Genomic DNA, 20,901 nt, shown 5'->3' on the forward strand with positions numbered 1-20,901 from the left:
GGGAGTGGGTTGCCTTGCCCTCCTCAAGGGGATCTTCCTGACCCAGGGATCAAATGCACGTCTCTTATGTTTCCTGCATTGGTGGGTGGGTTCTTTACCACTTGTGACACCTGAGAAGACCCCAGCATAATATCTAGCATTAAGAAAGTACTTGAAAAATATTGCTTTAAATTGTTTAAAATAATATGACTCAACATTATATATATTTTTAAGTGTATTCAATTTATCCAGATTCATATCCCTCTGAGTAGTTTTTGGAAGTTTTGATACTGGTATGAAAAATGAAGATCAAGGGGAATTTATGTATTAAATTTTGGTTTTTGGTCAACAACCATCAAACCAACCTATATCTACCACCTCAAAGTCCAGTTACCTGTCTGTGATCTTCAAAGTTTGCACAAAGATGGTTTTATTCCACACCCCCCCCCCCCTGCTCTGATTAGTAGCACGTATGTTTATAAATCTTTCTAGGCAACAGAAGAGGCATCCAAATGACAGTTCTTTGAGTCTTTGACTCTCATTCATTCATTCAACTAGCGTTCATTGGTCACTTACTCTGCACTAAGCTTTGAGTTAATAAAGCTCATGTGTGTTATTTTATTTAATCTCCCAGGAAGAGAACGCCTGTGCTATCATTTCCTAATAGCTTAATTGAAATTTCTTTTCTAGAGGACTTTATAAAGTATTGCACATCTTGACACAATTTAAAAACAATTATGTGCAAAGGTAGGGTAATGGGTTGCATTTATTTTCAGTGAGCATCCTTCTGCTTAGAATTAAATAACAGGAATGATGCCAAGAGTGAACTGTGAAGAGGGCTATTTTAAAGATTTATCCATGTGTAGAAATATGGATCATCACATGAACATGAGATGATTTGGGTTTTGGGATCATGCAGGTAGTGGTACTGGTGGTTTAGTCACTAAGTTGTATCCAGCTATTTGCAGGCCCATGGATAGTAGCCAGACGGGCTCCTCTGCCCATCGGATTTCCCAGGCAAGAACAGTGGAATGGGTTGCCATTTCCTTCTCCAGGGAACCTTCTCAATCCAGGAATCAAACCCGCGTCTCCTGCATTGTGGGTGACCTTCTGCACTGCAGGTGGATTCATTACCGACTGAGACACCAGGGAAGCCCCCATGCAGACCTTAGATGAAATCAAACACTAACTATATAAATTACATTGGCCTTTTCAGTCCTTGAAGATCATTGTATAAATTAAACAAAATAACACAAGAATTACTACAGTGAATTTCCTGGAAAGGAGTACTCCTTCAATAAAAGATAATGGTGTTACTAGTAATAGTACTAGTAATAATGGTCATACTAATGATGGTTGCAATTAAGTCAGCAAAATAAAATCCAGTTATGGCAGATGCCTTTCAACAGCTATCACCTTTCATTTCCTTAACAGAACCCTCATTTTGTACAAGTGCTAGACAGTTCTAGAACTCAGGGAAGTTAGCGTTTCCTACCCCACCAACTCATGAAGATAAGTCATAATTAGTCTGAAGAAGACATTAAGATCTCATTTTCCTTGAGCTGTTTTGCGTATGACTGTCTCAAGTTCTCTAGGACAGAAGGAAATTTTCTGAGGAGCTTTTGGGAAATGTTTTTCATTCCTGATAAAAAGGAGAAAGGTGCACAGGAATATATCTTGTCATTATGGCCTCAGCCCCTTCCACCTCCCTTCCTTCTTTACTCCTGGCTGGGAGATGCTCAGAAAGCTATGGTGATTCTGAGGTGACAGGCAGAAGGAAGAGCATCTACCTTTTAGAGGATGCCAGAGCAGAAAAACTGCAAAAGCAAAACCTCTTGAAGGTGCCTAAGCTATTGGTTGTTGAATATTCTACCACTTGAAATCACGGTTGGCATTCACAAAAAAGTCATCAGTAGGCACCTGTTGGCATGCTTGTTCATCTGTTGGCAATAATGATTATGATAAGGAGAGAAATTAGTTCTAGATAGTCATCACAGGACATTGCAGTGATCATTGATATTGCAATGGCCGTCTTCCTTATTAAGGTAATGTCTGAAGAACGATTGAAGCACTTTCTGCCAGTTCTGTCTTTGGTGGGGGAAGTAACACAGCTGTATTCTGGAGTTTTCCCAATGTACTCTGTACTTCTGGAGGATCACACGTGGTCTCTAAAGTAATTTTGCATCTGTAGGTCATGTCTGCCTGGAGTGGAAGAGGACTCCATGCAGGGCATGGAGTTTACACTGGAGTAGGAATAAGAGGTGCTGAAGTCCAAGCATTATCTCCTTTCCCTGCTTTCTCCTCTCCTGGTTAATCTCTGCTGAGACTGGCTTGGGGACAGATGAGTGCTCTTTGATGGCTGGGACTGTCTTACAAAAGGGGGCTAGAACACAAATGTTGGTTTCCCACTAATTTTTCAGTACTACTCATTATGGGGCAGGGCCAGGCACTGCTTATACAATGTCACCAACCCACCTATTAAATGGGGGCCTTCTTTTCCTTCATCTTCTTTCCTCCAGCTTAAATTTCTAGGGCTGCAGAGAACAGTGATCTAAGATCCACAGAGAAACTATGAAATAACAGTATTGGAGAGTTTATAGGAATTCTGTGCTTATTGAGACCACAAGTCATAGAATGACTATCAATTAATTGGGGATGTTGTTGGGAGAGTGAATGCGGTTTACCGCAATACATTATGGCTCAGATGGGGACATCACTTAGCTAGTGACAGCTCTGTCAAACAAAATCACATCAATGATTCATAAAAATCAACAAATGAATTGGAAATACTTGGAAGACTTGATGGATAATGCATTTCACATAGAAAACAGTTCACTTTCAGCATAAAAGGAAATGTATATTAACTTTTTGAGTCACATTTATTTGTATGTTTACTATATTACTGTCATGGTTGGTGTTTATTTGAAACATCACTTTTGCTTGCAGTTAAGTGCTTCTAACTGAGGGATTTTGGTGGAGAGAAGGAAGAGCTGTTTCATCCGAGGATCAATATAAAGAGTTGACTCTTCAGTGGAAGTTTTAGTCTGGCAGCAGAGAGATAAAAGACATTCTACCAACACTGGTAAACTTCAGCATCTTTTGAAAATCTCTTTGGGGCCACTCTCCTTGTTGTGCCTATGTCAGGGTTATTTGAAGTTGTCTCTTGCTCAGTCCAACGTGAATGAGAAGACACAGAACCACATTTTTTTTTTATTAAATGTGAAGCCCAGACTTTGGTACATTTCAACTGTGAAAAAAAGATACAGGGAAATAGTCAATGTTTCACTCACCCTTTAGTGAAAGACTTTCCATCACAAGTATTTCCTCCTTTGTAAGTAAGCTATACCTAGAATACTGAGACTAACAAGCTCAGTTTTCACTTGTTGGGAAAACATTACAGGCAGGTACATGGATCTTTAACATCACTTCATATTTTTTCAAAAAATAACCTCTCTGATGTTAATTATACTTTTATATGGGCTAATTATCATATTGAAGAGAAATATGGAAATGATGAAATAAAAATAAGTAAATTTCTCTAAGGCCATTCCTTTAAATAGGTACTGTGAAGTGCTGGTTTTCATTTTTTATTCCATTGAGTCCTAGTTACCTTCATGGCTTCTTAAAGGGCACTGTGTAAAGGGAAATTCCACCAGGTGAGTCGGCAAGACTTCTGTGACTATATCAGGCATTGAATCTTTACTTCTTTTCTTTTTAATATTGGGGTTCCACAGGAGGTTAAACAATATTTTTCTTAATAACCAAATACAGGGGACTTCCCTGGTGGTCTGTGGCTAGGACTCTGAACTCCCAATGTGGGACCCTGCGTTCCATCCCTGGTCAGTGAACTAGATCCTACATGCCTCAAGTAAGAGTTCACATGCCACAGCTAAAGATCCTGCATGGTGCAACTAAGGCCTGGAACACCAGATAACTCAGTAAATAAAAATTAGGAAACGATCAAATGCATATTCACACTCAGTAAAATACATCTATTTTAAGTGTACAGTCTGTGGGTTTTGACAAATGTGTTTATCCATGGACATTAGTGTTGTGAACAGTGTTTAGCTATTATAAGTAAAGTTGTAATGAACATTAGTGTAAAAGTTTTAAATTTGGGGGCTTTTTTCATTTTTCTTGGGTAAATACTTAGGAATATAATGGCTGGGTAGCATAATTATGGATTTAATCCTATAAAGATTTGCTGAACTGTTTTCCAGAATGGTTGTACTATTTTGTACCAGTTCCTACCAGTTCCTACCAGTTCTAGTTGTCACAAATCCTCACCAAGACTTGATATAATGTTAATTTTAGTCATTCTAGTGGATATGTAGAGCTATTTTATTGTGGTTTTAATTTGTTTTTCCCTGATGACCAATGATACTGAGCATCTTTTGATGGATTTAATGGTCATCTGTATGTCAAGTCTTATGAAGCACGTTTTTAAATCTTTCATCCACTTTTTAACTGAGTTGTTTTTCTTTGTATAGAGTAGTGTGGGTTCTCTCTATATTTTGGATTTAAGTCTCCTGTTACATATATATATATAAAATAGATATATTCTCCCATCTATGGTTGACTGTTCATTTTCTGAAAGGTGACTTTTAAAGAGCAGAGTTGTTTAATGTTGAAAACACCTAGTTTATCATTTTTTTCCTGGTTAATGTATTTTATTTTCTGAGAAATATTTGCCTGCCCCAAGGTGGTGAAATTTTAGTTTTAATTTTAAGTCAATGATCTCTTTCAAGTTAATTTTAGGATGTTATGGTGGGTAAAGGTCTAGTTGATTTTTCCAAACAGATATCCAATTCTCCAGGACCATCCTTAACCATGTATGTGTGGGTCTATTTTTTGGATTCTCTATTTTTTTCCCTTTCATCTACATATTTATTCTTTTACCAGTCCCACATTCACTTGATTGCTGTAGCTTTATAGTAAGGATTTAAATTGAGTATAGTCCTCCATGTTTGTTATTTTTCAAAATTCATTTGACTGGTCTAGATTCTTTTTATCTCTATGTAGATTTTAGAATCAGCATGTCAATTTCTATGAAAAGCCTGCTGGAATTCTTACTGGAATTGTACCCCACCCATAAATAATTCTTTTACTTCCCACATATTTCTCATTCTGATTACTACTGCTTGCTTTCTATACATTCCAGTTCCTATATGGTATCATTTTCCTTCTGCTGGGAGATTTTCTTTTACTATTTTTCTTAGCATAGATCAACTGGTAATAAGTCCTATTGGCTTCAATCTGTCTGTCAAAATCTTTATTTTACTTTAATTTTGAAGGATATGTTTTATACATGTGTATCTTACAGTTTATGTTTATTTTTCAGATATAATGTCAACTATTTTATTGATGCTGCCCTGTTTGTAATGTTACTTTTTCTAAAGCTGCTTCTGAGATTTCCCCCCGTTTTGTTCATTGAGAGCCTTGCAACTATGGGTTTATAGTTTTTACTAAATATTGAAAATTTTCAGCTTTATCACCTCAAATATTTTTCTTCATCTCCTTTCTTTTCTGAGACTCCAATTTCATGGCTGTTACACTGTTGATGTTTTCCCTCAGGTTACTGAGGATTTAATAATTTTTTTTAACCTTAAATAAAAATGCTTTAACTTGAATAGTTTCTATTTCTATGTATCCAGATTAGTATTTTTATGTAGTCTCTAATTTGATGTTAAGCCAAGTGAATACATTTTTTCAAATATTTTATTTTTCATCTCTAGGAATTCCATTTGGTTCCTTGTTATGTCTTCTATTTCTCTCCTAGTGTGACAAGCAGTAACGTTACTTACTAATCAGTTTTATCCTTTCAAGTTTAATTTTTAAACTTTGTTATGGCAGGTTTGGGAGAAGGCAATGGCAACCCACTCCAGTACTCTTGCCTGGAAAATCCCAGGGACGGGGGAGCCTGGTGGGCTGCCGTCTCTGGGGTCGCACAGAGTCGGACACGACAAGCGACTTAGCAGCAGCAGCATGGCAGGTTTGGGCTTCCTGTGTGGCTCAGCAGTAAAGAAGCTGCCTGCATTGCAGAAGATGCAGGACATGGGTTTGACCCCTGGGTCAGGTAGATCCTTTGGAGGAGGGCATGCAACCCACCTCAGCATTCGTGCCTGGAGAATCCCATGGACAGAGGAGCCTGGCAGGCTACAGTCCGTAGGTCACACAGAGTTGGACACACTGAAGTGACTGAGCATGAGCGCGATGGCAGGTTTGGGCTTCCTGGAGGTGCTAGTAGTGAAGAACCTGTCTGTCAATGCAGGAGACGTAAGAGACACAGCTTCAGTCCCTGGGTTGGGAAGATCCCCTGGGGGAGAGCATGGCAACCCAGTCCAGTATTCTTGCCTGGAGCATCCCATAGACAGAGGAGCCTGGCAGGCTATGGTCCATAGGGTCACACAGAGTTGGACACAACTGAAGCAACTTAGCATGCATGCATGTATGGCAGGTTTATAGAAAGGCTAGTTTATTCCAAGGATAGTTTAGTCCTAACACTTAAGTGTGAGTTTTCTGGGGTCTTCACTGTGTGCTCTGTGTGTTCAGTGAGGAATTCCCACTCTGACTGCTGGAAACTCAAATGTCCTGTACCCCTATGTGAGCTTTGGCAATGAGTGAGCTGCAGTTTCCTGGTACTTTTTCCTTCTCTGGTAATTGTTCTGTGCCCAGCATTATGGAGGAGCAGTGTAAGCCTTTGCAGGTTAGCAGTAAGCCAAGTTTTCGAGGGGCCTTGTCTGCAGTGTCTGGCAGTCATTCTTCGTGAAGCAGCCTCTTTACTGGTACTCTGCTTCATACATTTCAGCCACCTTTACCGCACAACTTGGATTTCTGTCTCCTCATCTCAGTGAGAATGCAGGATTCTTTAAAAATTTCTCTTCCCTGAGAAATGGAACAGAAAGTGCCTATAGGCAGAAAGCCTAGATGATTCTACGATTCATCTTATTTTCCTTTATTTTGTGACTGCAAAATTCTGTCCTTGTTTTGCTATATTGGAATATGTATATTTTGTCTAATTTTCTGGCTGCTTATGGCAAGAGGACAAGTCCTATACCAGTCAATCATTGTGACATGAAACAATATCTCTAATTTTTAAGGGCATTTCTCCAACTTAAATTATCTGAAAACCAACCCTATATATCTGTTTCTAAGCCATATACACATAAATACTAGGTTGAATTATGTAAATAAGCAGAATTATATAAATAAAACATTATTTTTTTAAAGAGGTAGTTTGAACTATAAACAAGTCATTGCCATATGTCCAGATATTCTAGAAAAGAAAGTTTTGAATATGTCCCACTTTTGGATCACCATGTCACAATCCTGGTTCTATCACATCATATGCCTATAATCTGCGAAGGACTTATGTAATAAAGAAGACATTATGAAACAAAAAGATTTGGAGGTAAAGAACCACCTAGAAATAAACTCAAAAGCCATGTGTGTGTGTCATGGGGATTGAGTGCTAAGGGAAGGTGTTGCAAATCTGGTAGCATCTGGAGTTACTATGCAGAATTAGTTAAGTATTCTGGGAACTGAACATTAGTGGGGCTATCTTGAGAATAAAATCCATTAATGAATTTGCTTCTGGACTCTTTGTTCTATAATTTTAAGTGATTCAGTCAGTTGGAAACTCATTTGGTGATGTAGTTGACCTTTAGTAAACCTCAGTGTACTCACTAATGTATCAAAAGAATTACTGGTAATGCATCCTGATGATAGATTAACACCATAATATGCCACTGGAGTAGAGCTTTCATACTATATTCCTCCAAAGGACTGTCCAGGGAATGATAGATCCCAAAGATGATTCCACTTAATTAGCCTGGAAAGTGCAATGATACCATGAACTGTTTTACTTCTTTAGATATAGGATCATTCGGAGATAGGTCTAGCATGGAGAGGGCGTCCCTTGTGGGTCAGCTGGTAAAGAATCCACCTGTGATGCAGGAGACCTGGGTTCGATCCCTGGGTTGGGAAGATCCCCTGGAGAAGGGGAAGGCTACTCACTCCACTAGTCCAGCCTGGAGAATTCCATGGACTGTAGAGTCCTTGAGGTTGCAAAGAGTCGGACGCGACTGAGTGACTTTCACTTTCACTAGCACAGAGAAGTTGATCCCTGTGTCTCCTAGAGAGAGACTGTTCTGTTCTCTAGAATTTTCCTACAGAAAAGTTTCCATTTTGGAGTTTCTTAGCTTTGTATGTTCTCAGTAATCAATTTGAATATGTTCTATGCCTAGAATTAGATTGCAAGCATATATCAGAGATCCTGTTAAGCAGCTGTTTTTAATGGAGCCTGGCCAGGCAAACACATATATCAGATACGGTGCAGAGTGTTACTTTCATTCTCTTAGTGTGGAGTGGAGAGGTAGGACTGAGAAAATAATTTGAGAGTCAAGACTGGGGGTAATGAGCAGATTTTATGGTAGCAGTTACCTGAAAGATTGTTTTGAGAAAGATTCTGAGGCAATAGTCAGGTGCTGCAGGAAGGTATGCCATGATCAATTAATGGTGACTGCTCTCGAAGTCTGGGTAGAAGAGAAGTGGAAGCTCTATTTTATCCCTTGCAAGTGGAACCTAAGATTGCTATAAATTATATTTTAAGAAAAGAGAAGCAGGGGCCCCACAAGTACAGAGTGAGATTGCAGTGCTATACTGCGATGTGCTTGAAAGTTAAGCTCTAAAATTTCAGTATGGGCTGGGTAAGGAAGGTGATATATATGCAATAGTGAGTGAAGATTAGAGAGAGTATGAATGGCTTTATTGAATGGAAAATATCAGAGTGAATTTTAGATTTCCTTGGAGATGATTTTCATGCATAGAAAAGGCTATTTTTGGTTATTTTAAAGTAATATTCTATTTATTTAACTTATAAATTCAGAAATTTTGTTTTCCTTTAGTCTTGGTTCATCTTATTTTTCTATTTTTAAGTAGAGCAAATTTTGATGATTATTTTCACTAGTTTGGTTTAATTTACAAGCTTGGTCTATTAAGTTGCTTCAAATCTTTTAAACTTATTTAACCTATTTCCTTTTTAAACAGTTCAAGGGTACAACTAATAGTCAAAATTGTCCCAAATACTTAAACATTTCCAGAAAATCTAATACATTCCCTATGGTGAATCAAAAAGTATTTACCAAGATTAAATATCATTATATTTTTCAAACAGAAAAAGTTTAAGAATAGTTGCTCAGTGAACACAAGGCTAATCTGTTAGATCCTTTGAAGTGTCAAATTATTTTAAATATTAGAGTTAATTTAAATATATAATGTAGACTCCTAAGTTCAAATTAAGTCCTTAGCTTATCATGTTGTAACCTCTTTATTTTAAAAACAGATAAAGATTATTTGCTTTGATATAGAATTTTTAAAAATCCCCATATAAAAACCCAATAGAAGATAGATATTAAATCTTTCATGGGATATCAAGGTATAAAGTATAAAAGATAGTTATCCCAGGATTCCAAAGGTCCATGGAAAACACTAGATTTCCATGAAATATATTTTTCAAAAATTACTTCTGTTGCAAACTTGGGCTATAATTATTCAAAACAAAGAAGATTCCTAGCTTCTGGGAATCCCACTTTTTTTTTCCAAAGTGAGGTAAGAATCATTATAACACAGAAGTAACCATTTAAAGTGTGCAAATCAGTGGCATTTAACATGTTCACAGTGTTGCACAATCATCACCTTGACTCATTATCAAAATTTCCTCGTCACCCAAAAAGGCAACCTTATACCCATTGATCAGTCATTCCCTGGCCCTTTCCCAGGTGGCATTAATAGTAAAGAACACACCTGTGAATGCAGGAGACATGAGATGAGGGTTTGATTCCCAGGTCAGAAAGATCCCCTGGAGAAGGACGTGACAAACCACTCCAGTATTCTTGCCTGGAGGATCCCATGGCCAGAGGAGCATACAGGCTACAGTCCATAGGATTGCAAAGAGTTGGACATGATTGAAGCAATTTACCATGCTTGCATGTATCAGCCCTTGGCATCTACTATTCTGCCTTCTGTCTCTATGGATTGACCTATTCTGAATATTTCTTATAAATTAAACCATATGATATTTTGCCTTTTATGTCTGGCTTCCTTAAACTAGCATAATATCTTCAAGGTTCATTCACATTGTAGTAGGTATCAATACTTCATTCCTTTTTATGGCTGACTAATATTCCATTGTAGAGATGCACCATGTTTTTATCCTGTCCAAGAACTGATGGACATTTGAGTTATTTTTACTTTTTGGCTACTGTGTATAATAGTGCTTCTTATGTACAAGTTTTTATTTAAATACCTGTTTTCAACTCCTCATTTTGAGGAGCTAAGAAACTTACTCACATTTAACAGCTAATACTGGAATTGGGATATGAATTTGGACTTCATGGTCTAAAATGTATGCTTTTTCCAGGAGACAGCAATATTTTCCGGGGGAAAAAAGAGCCAAGGAGATAGTCCATTTTTTTTTTTTTTTTTGCAAAAGGATTTGAAACTACCATTTTCCTTTCATAGAAGAATCTAATGGAATTGGATTATTCCTCATATTCTAAAGTAGTCTATAATTAGAAAGGGATAGAAAAGATTTAGAGAAGAAAGGGATATGATCGATTATAAATTATCCCTATATTTACATATGGACACTGTTTCTCCTACTTTCTTTCAACTCCTGTCACGGGCTTCTGCTTTATAAATATTATTGACTAATATATCAGTTAGCTATTATCTGGAGGAAAAAGTTTCTGAGAGCACGCAGCATCATGCTTTCATGCTTTGTCAGTGTCCTTTTGTAAATGATTCCCTCTAGTGGCTTGAAATTTTTGTCACTATGTTGACAAGATTTCTGTCTCGAAAAATGTAAGCAAGAGAGACCCAGTAGATTTGTTACTGATAGTAATCAAAATCACAACAGCAAAGCAATAATTCTGAAGGTTTCTGACTGTTATCACATACAGGAAACCAGGGTGATCTTTTAAAATATTTATCGCATCAAGCTACGTCCTGACTTTACATTCCAATTAGAATAAACCCCAAACTCTTTTCTGTGCCTTATAAAACCACAAGGACTTGAAGCCTACCTGTTGCTCCGTACTCTTGCTGGAATGTCAACCATCAGGGTTCAGGAACTTCCTGAGTCTGCGCCATTGTTTTGTCTCCAGCACCGGAATAATGCCTGGCAAACGGCTGGTGCCATCAGAAGCATGTGAATGGCTGAATGGATGTCTTCTCCTTCTACTCTCTTGGTCTGATCTCCTCTCTTTTTTCAATACCTTGAGCACATCAAACTCCTTATTGAATCATGGCCTTGGCATTTGCAACCCCCAGTTAGCTGGAATTTTCTCCTCCAGATCATCGCATGTGGAGGAAGATTTTTCACACCCCTCAGGTCCCAGGTACCATGAAGAGATCATGTGAAGTAGATCCCTGCCCCTTTCATTATATCCTGTCACATCCTTCTGTATGATTCCTTCACAGTCACAGTTTGCAAAAGCTTATTGATATATTTGCTTGTTTCACGTTTGATTTCCCTCAAGATGGCAAAATGTCAAGATCCAAGTCTTGCCTACTCCGTGTAGTATATTAAGTACATAAGGCAGTGTGGCCTATGTGGTGGTCCCTCTTTTGTTATAAATGCATTGAGTAAGTGAACCAATGGCGTAACGCTGGGGAATTTTCAAAGTAAGTTCAAGTTGATTGACTGTAATAATCTTCAACAATCTCAGTGACCCTGATTTTATCAGAAGTCCACTCGGATTACTACCTTTAGGAGGAAGAATAGAGCAGAGTTACTTAGCCCTGTGGCTTTCCTTTGGAACAACATTGGGATGGATCACTTAGCTGACTTGTCATAGGTTGGCCAAGTAGGTGAAGTTTTGAATGATTTCACACATTCCTTGGCAATGTATGACTTCCATGCCGTACTGTGAGAAAGGCCTAAGCCTTATGGCCTTTGGTACACTAATTTTCAGGGGTTAACTCAACTGATGGACCCCAGGAAAGGACTAGATATTCTTACAGCTTTATCAGAAAGCAGTTTAAATGCAAAAAGCCCAAACTTTGGAGTTGGAACTTGATTTGAATTTTAGCTCAGATACTGAATAGCAGTATAACCGAAAATGAAAGAAAGTGAAGTTGCTTAGTCGCGTCCGACTCTTTGTGACCCCATGGACTGTAGCCTATGAGGCTTCTCTGTCGATGGGATTCTCCAGGCAAGAATACTGGAGTGGGTTACCATGTCCTTCTCCAGGGATCCTCCTGAACCAGGGATTGAACCCAGGTATCCCTCATTGGGGGCAGATAGCTTTAACCTCTGAGCCACCAGGCAAGTATAACCCAAGGCAGGTGATTTAACCTCTCTGAACCTCAGTGTGTCTTTACCTAAAATGCATGAAGAATAATGAATGCCACACAGAGTTGTAGAATAATTAAGCTGAGACTAAGGTAAAGATCGGAGAAGGCAATGGCACCCCACTCCAGTACTCTTGCCTGGAAAATCCCATGGACGGAGGAGCCTGGTAGGCTCCAGTCCATGGGGTCGTAAAGAGTGGGGCACAACTGAGCAACTTCACTTTCACTTTCATGCATTGGAGAAGGAAATGGCAACCCACTCCAGTATTTTTGCCTGGAGAATCCCAGGGACAGAGGAGCCTGGTGGGCTGCCGTCTGTGGGGTCGCACAGAGTTGGACACGATTGAAGTGACTTAGCAGCAGCAGCAGCAAGGTAAAGATCCCCTGGTATTTGCTGGGGTGCTTAACTGTTTATGTAAAGGAAAGGCACATTCCTAAGGGAACAGGATGTGAAAAGGCTCTGAGAAAGGAGATAGACTATGTCCCATCTGAAACACTGAAAGATATATGATCTGAGCCAGTGAGCAAAAAGGAGGCCAATGGGAGATGATGCTGGAGAGGCAGGAGAAGTGAAACATGCAGGGACTTAGAGCAAAGGGAAATCAGAAAACAGTTTCAAGCAGGGAGTAACACAATTCACGTTTCACTTTGTCTTTGTTTTAATGTTTTGGCCATGCCATGGGGATCTTAGCTCCCCAACCAGGGACCAAACCTGTGCCCCCTGAAGTGGAAGCTTGGACTCTTGACCATCAGACTGTCAGGGAAGCCCCTCTCTTTGTTTTTCATGTGTAACACACTAAATGTTTCATGATTCATGAACTACTGGGTTAAGTTTTGAATTCAGATCTGCTGACTTCAGAGTTTCACCTTTTCCCCATAAACCACCCTAGCATCCTCAACAGGTCCACATTTATCCTTTAATAAGGGCTTTAAATGTCGAATCCACTAGCTATGTGACCTCTGGTAAATTATCCTTGCTATATGCCATTGCTCACATCTCTAAGACTGTCACTATGTGTGCTCAGTCGTGTCCAGCTCATTGTAGCCCCGTGGACTGCAATGTGCCAGGCTTCTCTGTCCATGAACTTTTCCAGGCAAGAATGGAAATTTTAGTATGAAATTTTGGAAATTTTAGTATGAGTCTTTCTTTGGGTTACTGTGAGGTCAAAATAAGCTAGAGGGGCTTAGAGCTCTTAGAAAGAAAATAATAACATAAATTTAAGGAAGCTTGTGTTGTTTTTAATGTTATGGTTGAAAGGTGATGGATTTACACCGTGAATTCCCCTGTATAATTTACTTTGTAACGGCAAAATGAAATGGCCCTGAAGAAGTCTAGACATAGCTGGCCTCCCTGGTATTAGTAAAGCTGAAGAATACAGGGGGGTTGCCATTTCCTACTCTAGAGGATATTCTCAGCCCAAGGTTCAAACCTGCATTTCCTGTGGTGGCAGGAGGATTCTTTATAACTAAGCCACCTGAGAAGCCCACATTATGAAACTTAAATGAATTGTAAATGTTTGGCACAAGGTACATACTAAATATCTATCTGCTACAACAATCATAATCATTATTTAGCCTTAGAGATAGGGTCAGGGTAAATATAAGATACTTTAGGAGGCTAATGAGGAACTTGTTTTGTGAGAGGTGCTTCTTTCTTTATCTCTCAGATGAATTCTACCAAACAAGCTGTTTGTACAAGGCAGAAAGTCAAGAGACACGTGTCCTAACCTCACCTCTGCTGAAAATTACTTTCATCTCATTGGACCAGTTATTTATCTCTGATTCTCAGTTTCTCTGTCTGTAATGGGAATTGGAAATTTTAGTATGAGTCTCTCTTTGGGTTACTGTGAGGTCAAAATAAGCTAAAGAGGCTTAGAGCTCTTAGAAAGAAAATAACAACATAAATTTAAGGAAGCTGGTGTTGTTTTTAATATTGTGGTTGAAAGGTGATGGATTTACACCAGGAATTCCCCTGTATAATTTGCTTTGTAACGACAAAATGAAATGGCCCTGAAGAAGTCTAGACATAGCTGGCCTCCCTGGTATTAGTAAAGCTGAAGAAATATCAATTAAGATAAATGTCCCAAGGCAAAAATATCATTAGCTTTTCGACTCAAGAAGAATCTAAATATCTTCCTCAGAACTCAGATAGTCGTTCATAAATTTCCTCCAGTGTGTTTCTGTGACTCAGAGGCAAGAATGCACTGTATCCATTTTATAAGATGAGCAGCTGACTTGCCTAGGGTCACACAGTAAATCAGCAGCAATTAGAATCTATTATTTCCTGATTTGGAGTTCAGAATCAGAACTTACTAGGCTTAATTGATCTCAGCTTGATTTTGGAATTCAGTTGTCCTTTCTGTTAAACTGTGTCACAAACCATCATGGCATAATAATTCTGAGATTTCTTCCCACTTAACCTGTCGGTCACAGCCATCTATGTGTTGTGCTGTGCTTAGTCACTCAGTTGTGTCTGACTCTTTGAGACCTCACAGACTGTAGCCCACCAGGCTCCTCTGTCCATGGAGATTCTCCAGGCAAGAATACTGGAGTGGGTTGCCATGCCTTCCACAGGGGATCTTCCCAAACCAGGGATCTAACCCTCATCTTTTATGTCTCCTGCATTGGCAGGCAGGTTCTTTACCACTAGTGCCCCCCGGGAAGCCCACATGTAATATATATGAACGTGAAAGTCACTCAGTCGTGTCCGACTCTGCAACCCCATGGACTATACAATTCGTGTATTTCTCCAGGCCAGAATACTGGAGCAGGTAGTCTTTCCCTTCTCCAGGGGATCTTCCCAACCCAGGCATCAAACTCAGGTCTCCCACATTGCAGGTGGATTCTTCACCAGCTGAACCACGAGGGAAGCCCAGGGATACTGCATTGAGTAGCCTATCCCTTCTCCAGGGGATCTTCCAAACCCAGGAATTGAACCGGGATCTCCTGCATTGCAGGCGGATTCTTTACCAGCTGAGCTACCAGGGAAGCCCCTGTTTATGTGATGAGCTTGCTATTTGCCAGTTATGCTGCTGTTTTTTCAGGATCTGCAAATAATTGCCCCCAAGCAGGGCCAAAGCAAGTTGTCAAAGAGGCCAAGCTTGTTTTGTTAGTCATCTGCTTGGACCAGTTATTTATCTCTGATTCTCAGTTTCTCCATCTGTAATAGGAATTGGAAATTTCCCATTCCCATTCCCAAAGCCCCAGTTGTTTCTGGTCTCCTTTTATCAAGGTCTACTGTGGTTATTCTCCTCCCACCTTTTTACATCAAAGTTTACCTTTCCAATGTTCTGTTTCCAGTGCCTGTGAGAAATGAATTCTTAATATGTTAAGGGAGGTAATAAGTACTTAATTGAACTATCATAAGAATTTTATGAATCCTAGATTTTTATACCTAAGGATGATTTCATTTTTATTTTTGTATCTTCTATAGATTCATTTTCTAAAAAAATGTAGCTATCAAGCCAACTGCATATATTAAGTAATAATTAATCTGTTTTCTCATATTTAATTAACAAGAGACTTAAACAGCTGCTATACAGAGCTCCTGATCAGCATGAGATATAAGCAGTATGACCATCCCGAGATGATTCTATCCAGTGAAAAACAAGGAAATTTCCAGCCTTGCCATATGCAAATAGAGAACTTCAATTAGGCTTTAAAAATAGCAAAAATTTTGCTCTTGAAAATCTATGTTCCTTTGTTTAAAAATACTTCATTTTTGGAGACCTAGGCTAGGAACCACTGACTTAACCGAAGGCATAGCTCTTGGGTTAAATGTTAGGGTAAACATTTTTAGGAGTTCTCAAGGTCTATAAAGACTTTTTTTAGGGTCAGCATCTCAGCTGAATGTTCAAGAAACATTTTTACCATAATGCACAAATATTTGCATTAACTGATAAATGCCAGGAATTAATAGGTCAAGAGAAATAAATTTCTGCCTTTTGCCTTAATGAAATCACAGTGTAGGGAGAGCAGACTTTAAGCATTCTTTATTTATGAGTAGTTTCTGATTTCTAACTTCTACCTCTGAGGAAATGTGAAACAAAATCTATGACCAAATAAAATAATGAGGAAAATGAGGAACGCAGCTACTTTGCCTATAGAAAAGTTTAGTCGTTTTTTGTCAAGAAAGAACCATGGGCCCTTCCTCCTAAAACGTTTCCATTGGGCTTTATAAGACATTTAATTTCATCCTTGGCTAGGATTTCATTTAGCATTGCTACAAGAAACATTCATAAGATTTTTTTTCTATTTTGTCAATTAATTTGTGGAGAGAAAACCTTTTCTACCTGAAGCTTGATATATAAGAAATGAAACTATCATATCCCCACACTGATTGAGGCTTTCAGATTTATTATCCAGATATATCACATCACATCACATTACATCATATCATAGTGTGACTCAAAAATAGTTTTTCCAGTAAGTAAACACTAAACTCTTCAGCCTGACCTAGGAGATGCTATTGTTGTGATATAGGAGACAGAGTCAATTTAAACCTAACCTCATGTTCTTTAATTCTTAGTTTACTTTCAAGGATCTATTTAAGTACTGCTTCTTCCAAGAAGGACTTCCCAGGTGGCACAGTGGTAAAGAACCCACCTGCTAATGCAGGAGATGTAAGAGATATAGATTCGATCCCTGGGCTGCAGTGGGAAGATCCCATGGAGGAGAAAATGGTAACCCACTTGCCTGGAAAATTCCATAGACAGAGGAGCCTGGCGGGCTGCAGTTCATGGGGTTGCAAAGAGTTGGACACAGCTGAGCACAGATGCACAGGGGTCTTCTGAGAACCCTTACCTGCTGGCACTAGCTGGATATGAATGCTTTTTCCCCCCCTGTGAACCCTATATCATTTTAAAATTCTCTTATATGCTGTCTTAAATAAGAGTCATGTACTTATTTTATTTCTTGCAATAGATGGAGGATTCTTTTAAGTGAGGGCCTTTTTGCAAGACTATATTCACAAAGAGTGTAGATTAGCAGAGTCCTTGATTATATGTACTGATTGAGTGAGTGAATGAACTCAGTCCTTAGTTCTTAATATTGGGGAACCAAAGTACATATATATCTTAGTGTTCAGTGTATTGTGAGCTATTTACTTGGGCCATAAGATATTTGGAAGAAATGATCTGACACTGCTGGAAATGGAGATGGGGCTAATGAGGGCATTTAAATTTTTTTTGTTTTGTTTAATAAAAAACTCGCCAAAAACAGTGGGAAGGAGAGAGAAAAGTTTCCATGGCAACCTCCAACGCTGTACCTCTGAAGATTCAGTTTATACATTTAAAAAAATGTGCCTTCATTTATTCTTCCCATGGAGACTGGGCCTTAGTTAACTGCTAAAAAGTTTTATGGAGGAGGTTTTAATGATACCTGCCAATTTGGGGGAAGGTAAAGAGGAAAGAAAGCTTACCATAGCTGGTGAAATATACCCAGACTTCTGCACTTTTTGACTTCCCAGAATAAATGTGTATGAGTGATGACAGGAGGAGTGAAGGTGGGGTTCATACCTTGTCCAGAAGAAATATGACTAGAAATATGTTTGTACACATTACCCATCTCATTGTGGGTTTTAGTCACTAAGTCAGGTCCAACTCTTTTGTGACCCCATGGAGTATAGCCCGCCAGGCTTTTCTGCCTATGGCATTCTCCAGGCAAGCGTACTGGAGTGGGTTTCCATTTCCTTCTCCAGAGGATCTTCCTGACCCAGGGATCAAACCCATGTATCCTGCATCTCCTGCATTGGCAGGCAGATTCTTTATCACTGAGCCACTTGGGAAGCCCCCATTTCATCATACTATTAGCTTGAAAGAAGCCTTAGTAAATACAGTTACATTGATCATCAAATGCAACTCTTTTTTGGTGTAGGAAACACATGAGTTCAAAATCAACATATGTTTATCAAGAAAGGTAGAGGGATAAATCTTGACATTAAAGTTAATTAAAAAATCTTAGCTGCCCAGGCATTTACTAGCCATATGGAATTGAAGAGTTACCTAATTTTCCACAAGCCAATGTTTCATCATGTGTATAGCAAGGACAGTGCCTACCCCACTGGGGGTTTTGTGACATTTAAAAGACCAGAACAGGTCAAGACATACACTAAGATCTCAGAAAGCGTTAGATGATGATGGTAGTGATGTAATGATGAGAGTGATAGTAGTGATGTGGTGATGATTTCCTTCTGTAAATAGCACTATGTTATGCATCGAGAATAAAACAAATCAAATCTTACACAGGAAATGCCCTCATGGAGATTGTGATTTAACCTGGAATATGTGACTGCCACAGTACAATTAAATAGTAATATAGTCCAAACTCCTAAGACAATATCAAAGCCCCTGATTACGTTTCCTACTGCCCCTCTCCTGTTCCTTTCCTGCCACCACTCCCAACACAAGTTGACATCCACACGCAAGCCATACCACTTACTCTCTACCCTCCGAGCCCAACACCAACACCCAGCTCTCATTTCTCTGCCTTACACATACAGCTTCTTTTTGGTCTGCTCTTCCCCTCTTCATTCACCTGCTGATCCATCCTTCAGAACTCGACTTCTTGAAACTGTCCCTACATCTCTTCTGGGTCCCAGAGCACTCATATTTATCTCTGTTAAGAAGCATTTCATTACATCAACATTTATGATGCATGTGCCACCCACTGAAATAGGAATGGGATACAAAACCCAAGAAATCATGAGATCTGCCCTGGGGAATTTTTGCTTTTATTTTTTACTATTGTCCTTGCCCTTAATGACAAATGTTGTCATATTTCTTTATCCTTTCTTTTTTTTTTCTTACCTTAAGGATGAATACAGGGTCTGACATGTAATAGATAATAAAGGTTGATGGGATACAAGAAAGGTTGATAGAATAAAAGAAGGGCTTCCCTGGTGACTCAGATAGTAAAGAATCTGTCTTCAATGAAGGAGACCCGGGTTCCATCCCTGGGTCAGGAAGACCCCCTGGAGAAGGAAATGGCTACCCACGCCAGCATTCTTGCAGGGAGAATTCCATGGACAGAGGAGCCCGACAAGCTACAGCCCATGGAGTCAGAGAGTCAGACGGCACTGGACAGCTGACACTGTCACTTTCAGGATAAAAGAAGAGATGGAGGCATTTAGCACAGAGAGTAGTTACACCAAATACACTGTCCGTGGTAGTGGAGGGGGAGAATTCAATAAGGTAGGCGATAGGAGGTGGAGGCTAGGTAGACACTCTGATTCCAACAAGGTTGTATTCATTTTGAAGGCATGCTTGGTGGGATACTTTTCTCCCAAACGAGTGGGCACACCGAATGTAAGCTGTCTCATTTAATCTTATAAGCATATTGGAAAGAGGAATGCAAGCCAGTGGCTGCAGAGGGACAGTTATTGCATGGATTTGAATGTGTCTTGATTCTCTTTCAAAGCCAATTTTGTTGCAGAATATTCATTGTTTTTATAGTCATGTGGAAGTTATTCCTCTATTTGTGTAGGCCATGTAGGAGTGAATAAAATTAAAAGTCACTATTTTTATGCCCAGTAAGTGATTGGATTGTACCTTAAGCAAGGGTAAGCCTCCTAAGTAGAGAGACATGGCTCAAGGACAGGTTCCCAATATTTGAAACACCAGATGTCTGTCGCCCGGGGGAGAAAGTCTCCGCTAGAGAGGAGAGGGTTTTATATTTTTATTTTATTTTTTCCTTTTGGGTGGTGCTTGTTTATTTCTTTCTTATTCATTTGTAGACAATATTTATTGAGCCCCCAGGCTATTTAAGGCACCATGCTAGGTGCTAGGACTGAAGTGGGGCCTAGATCAGATCTGTGCAGAGATATTTAATGTAGATTAACAGAATTTCTAAAAGAGGATAATAGCAGATGTAGGCCTAGTCCCCAGTGTATACCCTGCCACAAAAATCTATCCCCCACCTCTCTTTTCCAACCCCAAAACAGTTTTATACAAAAGAAGTGACCTATTTTGAACCTGGGTGGTAGGGTGCATTTACTGTTTCACGAGCCTCTGTGTGAAAAAAATAAAAAAGAGAAAAACAACATTCTGTTGGTTAGAATTGTAAGCAAGTCTTCCCAGCCAGGAGCAAAAATGATGACATCATTTTTCTTTTTTTTTTTAATTTCTTTTTTCGGTCTCCACTACTATACTGAAGAAAAAGGAATCATTTTCCTTTCTCCCTTCCTCACCAAAGCTGGTGAAGGAGGCTTGTCTTTTGCTGTTAACAGAACTCCACCCTATTCTCAAGGAATCTTAGTAAGTGTCATCTAAGAAGGGCCTCGGAGAAGGCAATGGCACCCCACTCCAGTACTCTTGCCTAGAAAATCCCATGGATGGAGGAGCCTCGTAGGCTGCAGACCATGGGGTCGCTAAGAGTCAGACATGACTGAGCGACTTCACTTTTCTCTTTCATGCATTGGAGGAGGAAATGGCAACCCACTCCAGTGTTCTTGCCTGGAGAATCCCAGGGACAGGGGAGCCTGGTGGGCTGCCGTCTATGGGGTCGCACAGAGTCGGACACGACTGAAGCAACTTAGCAGTAGCAGCAAGAAGGGCCTAAAGAATGAAACTC

Source organism: Bos indicus x Bos taurus, chromosome 15 (genome assembly GCF_003369695.1).
Source record: "Bos indicus x Bos taurus breed Angus x Brahman F1 hybrid chromosome 15, Bos_hybrid_MaternalHap_v2.0, whole genome shotgun sequence".
Lineage (NCBI taxonomy): Eukaryota > Metazoa > Chordata > Mammalia > Artiodactyla > Bovidae > Bos > Bos indicus x Bos taurus.